Source organism: Emydura macquarii, unplaced genomic scaffold (assembly GCF_026122565.2).
Source record: "Emydura macquarii macquarii isolate MOO-44397 ecotype Brisbane River unplaced genomic scaffold, CSIRO-AGI_Emac_v2 contig_2393, whole genome shotgun sequence".
Lineage (NCBI taxonomy): Eukaryota > Metazoa > Chordata > Testudines > Chelidae > Emydura > Emydura macquarii.
In genome coordinates this window covers 415,642-421,641 of record NW_027132530.1, presented here as the reverse complement: position 1 = coordinate 421,641, position 6,000 = coordinate 415,642, and positions in this window count along the sequence as shown.

The following is a 6,000-nucleotide window of genomic DNA, read 5'->3' as shown; positions in this document are numbered from 1 at the left end:
CCCTAATAAGATCTTGTAATATTTGTTATTTGGGTAACAGGAACACCATTGTAGTGTAGATGCTTACAGAGTTAGGTCAGCATAAACTGCCTTACATCAGCCTAACTCTGTAATGTAGACAAGCCTTAGAAAGGCAAAGAGTTAACACAGACTAAAAGGGCAGACATTTTGGCTGAGCTGCAAGGCCACAAGCTGGTATTCTCTAGCATGCCAGGGATGAGGCATAAAATGGTCCATAGGATTGACACTGTAGTAGTGCAGCCCACCCCATAGTAGGCCAGACCCAGCTACTGGCAAGGTGAAGGAGCAAATTCAAAGAGAAATATAGTGTGCTGGATATCAGGATAAATAGTCTGACAGCCACTGGGTCTCACCTGTTGTGTTGGTTCCTAAACAAAGAGAAGACTGTAAGGTTTTGTGGTGACTATAGATAGAAAAGATAATACTGTCACAGTGAAAGCGAATGAGGCATTCTTCAAGCAGGTAACAAGATTAGCTAACAGATAGTATTAATGGGGGAAGACAAATACAGCAGCACACAATATGTCCTGCAAATTTCTTAGCATGTGTGGGAAACAACTGGGGGGGCATTCATTTTGGATCTGTTTTTGACCAACAGGCATGAAATAGTTGCAAACGCAAAGGTGCTCAGGAACTTAGGAGGAAGAGATCATAATCTGATAGAATTCAAGATCCTAAGGAAAGGAAGACATGAGAACAGCAAAACAAGAACACCATACTTCAAAAAAGCAGATTTCAACCAACTGAGAGAAATACTAGCCAAGGTCCTATGGAGAGACCAATTAGGAAGAAAAGAAGCCGAAGGGGGCTGACAGTTCCTAAAAGATGTAATAGTAGAGGCTCAACATCAAGCTATTCCAATGCACAGGAAAGATAAGAAGAGTCACACAAGACCAAAGTGGCTTCATAAGGACCTTTTTATCTACCTAAAAACCAAAAGGGATACATAATGGAAAGAGGGGCACATCACCAAGGAAGCATATATGGGAATAGCGCGAGCATGTAGGGACAAAATCAGGAAAGCCAAGGCAAGAAATGAGTTACAGTTCATAAATGTTAGAGACAACAAGAACAAATATGTCAGACAAAAAAGGAAAATCAGGGATGATGTAGGCCCACAGCTCAACGGAGAAGGTGAACTGGTAATGGAAGATAAGGCGGCAGAACTGCTCATTTTCTACTTTGCTTCACTCTTCACACAAAAAACATGTGACTGAATGATTAACAAAGCTATCATAGACAATAAATGGGAAGGGACGCAGATCAGGATAAATAAAGAACATGTCAGAGACCTTATGACAAATTTGAATGAATTCAGGTCAGCAGAGCCTGATGCTATTCACCCCAGGGTGCTGAAGGAATTAGCTGAAGAAATTTTGGAGTCACTGGCAATAATATTTGCAAACATGGATGACAGGAGAGAAGACTGGGGAGGGGCTAATGTAGTATCCATCTTAAAAAAGGGGAAAAAAGAGGAGCTGGGGAACTATAGACCAGTCAACCTGACCTTGATTTCTCTGAAGATATACTAGAGCAATGTATAAGCATTCAGTTTGCAAATACCTGGAGGACGAAGAGGTGATCGCTAGCAATGAACATGGATTTACTAAAAACAAATGATGCCAAACCAGCTTGATTTCCTTCTTGGACAAGCTAATTGGTTTGATAGATAGGGAGAAAGCAGTGGACATAATACACCTGGATTTTAGGGAAACTTTCCAGGTATAAACTGAGGGTGGTTTTTCGGTTTTCGTTTTTTGTTTGTTTGTTTGTTTTTGCATAAACCTCCTTGAAGTCACAAACAGAAGTGGTTTTTTTTTTTTTTTTTTTTCCAGAGTATCTGATGTCTTATCCAACTTTAATTAATCCTCTTTGGAAGTGACATTACTTTGTTCTGTAATGAGATCTACTAGCATAAGGTTCCTATTTTGGATTATCCCCCTGCTATCACATGCTGAATTGCTTTACATCCAGATTAGCCTATATTTACCACACTACCCTGTACTGTTCCAGGGTCATCATAACCAGCTGCCCTACTCCATTTAAATGCTTGCTTACAGCCATATGCACCCCTTTATCAGTCTGATTCATGAGGAGCTTTCAGCTACCTTTCCTGTTTTCAAACTCGTGCTGTATTATGAAGAGAAGTGTGCAGTTAATTAGATGGAATTATTAATTGCTTCTCATCTGACTTGCTCAGGAAAACCAAGAAGTAATGTGCTTAATCTGCAGCAAGAGAGATTGTGGTTCCATGTTAGGAAAATCTTTCTAAATATAAAGGTAGTTAAGCTCTGAAATAGGCTTTCAAGGGAAGTGAAATCCCCATTACTAGAGGTTTCTAAGAACAGGTTGGGCAAATTCTTGTCAGGAATGATCTAGGTTTACTTGTACTTGATGACTTCTTGAGGTCCCTTCCAGTCTGACTTTTTATGATTCTATGAATGGACTAGTGTTATAAAACAGAATATAAAATTCAAACAGCTATGAGAATTAATCACAATGGTATTCCCTTAAGTATTCACAAACAGCAGCAACAGGTTGTTTACCCTAATTAAGCATAACTAATAGCTAAAAAACTATTAACATAATTTAAGAGCTAAACTTAAAGCAATAGTATCAAATAACCAAATATAAACTCAGTGAAGTAAATAGATTAAAACTATATTTCAACTTGATATTCAAACTTTAAACTAACATTGAATAAAACTAGATAGTTTGGGCAGGACAATATAACAAAGTATTGTCAATGTAACAAAAACTAGCAAAAGCATTGCTACTTCTTTTACTTCTGTCTTACAAAAGGTAGTATTTTGAGGCTAAGCAAACATTTTAAGGCAATTCAGAGTCATATGATTACTACAGCTTGAAATTCAGCAGAGTTTAGACAAACGTCTAGATGGAAATGACTACCATGGGTACAAGAATCACCTAATGTGATTATTATACAACAGTGCAGAGCAGAGAGAATTAGCTCTGATTTAGTGGAGTTAATAGGCAATTTTACAATCCTGACAGTTCAGGAAGTAGTTTGATTAACCACAGTATTAAAATTGTAGTCAATCAAGCCGGTGGATGGAATGTTCTTAGAGATATTAGACAGATAGTGTACCTCAGGGAGATCCTGGTGATTGAGTTAATTGGCAGAAGAAGAGATATTATTGAAGGTAGTTCTGTATACCATGAGTAAACTGTGTAATGTTCAAGTGAAGAAAGAGAACTATCACTAAGTACTCTACTTTCGGTATTTAAAAGAGACAAAGGAACTAGTTAAGTTAACACCCCAGGTTGAAATGAGGCTAGCATGGAGTATAAGGTATTAACACATTTGATACTCCTGTAGTTAGAAAACACACAACACAATTAAAATTAGAGTAAAAGTAAACTAAAGTTTAGAACACACACAAATATTGAATAAAGATTTTGAAGTTAGAAGATTGTGTATGAGAGTGAGGAAAACTATGTACTATTATAAGGAAGAGAGATCTAAGGCCTGATCTACACTATGAAATTAGGGTGGCATGACTACTTCACTCACTCTGACTACTGTGAAAAAATTTCTCTTCTCATTGCTCAGCTGCACATTTAAATTGACGTAGCCCCTGGTGTAGACAGCGTTTGGTCGATGGGAGAATTCTCCCATCACCCTAGCTACCACCTCTCAGAGAGGTGGAGTGCGTACATCATCAGGGGAGACCCTTCCATTGGCGTAGGTAGCATCTTTACTGAAGCATTACAGTGGCTCAGCTGCAGCAGTGTTTTAATGCTTCAATGTTTTAAGTGTAGACAACTCCTTAGGATGCTTCTCTCAGCTGCAAGTAATTCTCATTCACACATGCAAAAAGAGCACAGCTGGAGGGGGTGAGTGGAAGATACAGGCTAGAGCAAAACAGCGATTTTTAAACAAAGTTGCTAGTTCTTAGTAGCACTCATAGGCTATGTCTAGACTAGAAACCTTACTGTGGTACAGCTGTACCACTGCAGTTGCACTGCTGTAAGGTCTCCCGTGTAACAGCTCTGTGCCAACAGGAAAGCTGTCTCCCGTCAGCGTAATTAAACCACCCCCAAATAAGCAGCAGTAGCAATATCGGCAGGAGAGCATCTCCCGCCAACATAACGCTGTCCGCATGGGCACTTCTGTGGGAGTAATTTAAGTAAGATTTTTTTCAGACCCCTGAGTGACATAAGTTTTAGCAACAGAAGTGCTAGTGAAGACATAGCCATAGTAAGGAATTAAGTTGAAAGAAGACCACAAAATCAAATTAACTATCAAACAATGGATTGCCACAAAGCTACGATAACACAATAAATAGAGCTGAGATTTAGTTATGAACTCATCAAATCAGAGATTTGAAGAGTAGCTCTTTTAGGCAGTAAGGTAGATAATTTAGTCAGTTAAATGAAGTGAGCTCAGTACCACACACACAGCTGTGAAGAATAACTCTGTCACTTACTACTGAAGGCATGCAGTTTAAATCAGCACCAAATTAGTTTAAACTGCAATCATGTCAGATTGTACAGCTTAATCCAGTTATATTTTAGAAGGGGATTTCCTCCCCATCTTAAACTACTATACGGCTTGATTTCTTTTCTTTCTTTTTTTAAACTATTTATAGTGTGTTTTTTGTACCATTTGAAATTAAGATTTTTTTCATAGCTGGCTGGAAGTTGCTAGGTTTATATGACTTTGGTATTTTCCAACTGAGAGTTCCTACTGACCCAAGAGTCTGGTTTAATGAAATAGATCTGAACTCCAATGGGTTCAGTGTTCCAGGAAAAGAATAATTATGCTCTGAAAGAACAAATTCTGACGTTGTTCAAAGTCCATACATTCCATATGGAGTTTTAGCAACAAATATTTATTTCCTATGTCCTTCTGCACTTTTTACCAGGTGGAATTTCTCACCCTTCCTTCTCTTGTTCAGTATGCAGTCTTTTTCATGGTGGGACTTAGGATTCTATCTTCAGGGAAATTTAAAGAGTTATTGGAGGAAGAGAAGTGGATTCGCCTTTCTCTACCTTATGGGGTGGTTGCCCTAACCACTATGCTGTAAAGTCATTCCAACTTGCTCTTTCTGGCCAAAAGACTCTTTTAGTATTTATATACAGTGGAACTGTTTCATAATAAGATGCTGAGGGAGCTCCATATCAAACTATCCCATAGCTCAGTGGCTAGGGCACTCACCTGAGAGGTGGCAGATACCTGTTCAAATCCTTTTGTTTCATCAGAGGGAGGAAGGACTTGAAGTGAGGGGAAGGTCTCTCACATCCTCAGTGAGTTGCCTAAGCATGGGGCTAAAAGTTGAGTGAGGTCCTCCTCCCCTACCTCAGCTGTTTTATGTGGAGTTAGGCAGCCTCTGAATACACCTACCAGTTTGGACCCCATCAGCAGAGGAACGTCTAATTTCCCCAGTTCATGAATCAGAAGCAGAGATAGGTGCCTATCTCAATGAGACCGGCAGGGGTTAGGACATACTCTCCTCATTGGCATATCCCACTGGCTATCTTAGACCGTTCCCCACCTCGTGCAATGGCTTTTGTGAATCACATTCTAAGGTGAATTCTCTTCCCTTTCATTATATAGGGACCCTGGGTACCTAACTCAGGCTTTGTAGATCCCAGTGTTGATCCTATGATTTTCTAGGTATCTAAAAGTTAGGCATTGTAATTCGCAGTGTCACAGTGCATAAATCCCATGGTGGATCTGAGCCTAAAACACTAACAAAAATAAATGAGAAGTCATGGCATATAAGCCAAAGGTGGTTCTAGTTGTATAATACCTGAATGGAGCATATTCAGTGGTTACAGCTTCTGAAGAAGTTATAATTTAATTCCATCACAGCCTCTCGCTCTGTACAACTCTGTCCCAAGAAAGTTATTACATTTTCTGCTTTCATAACGACCCATTGCGCATCCTCATTACATGGCCACTCCTGCTTGGCCTGACCCTCTGAAATTCATGGGAATCAGCAAAGGTGTTAT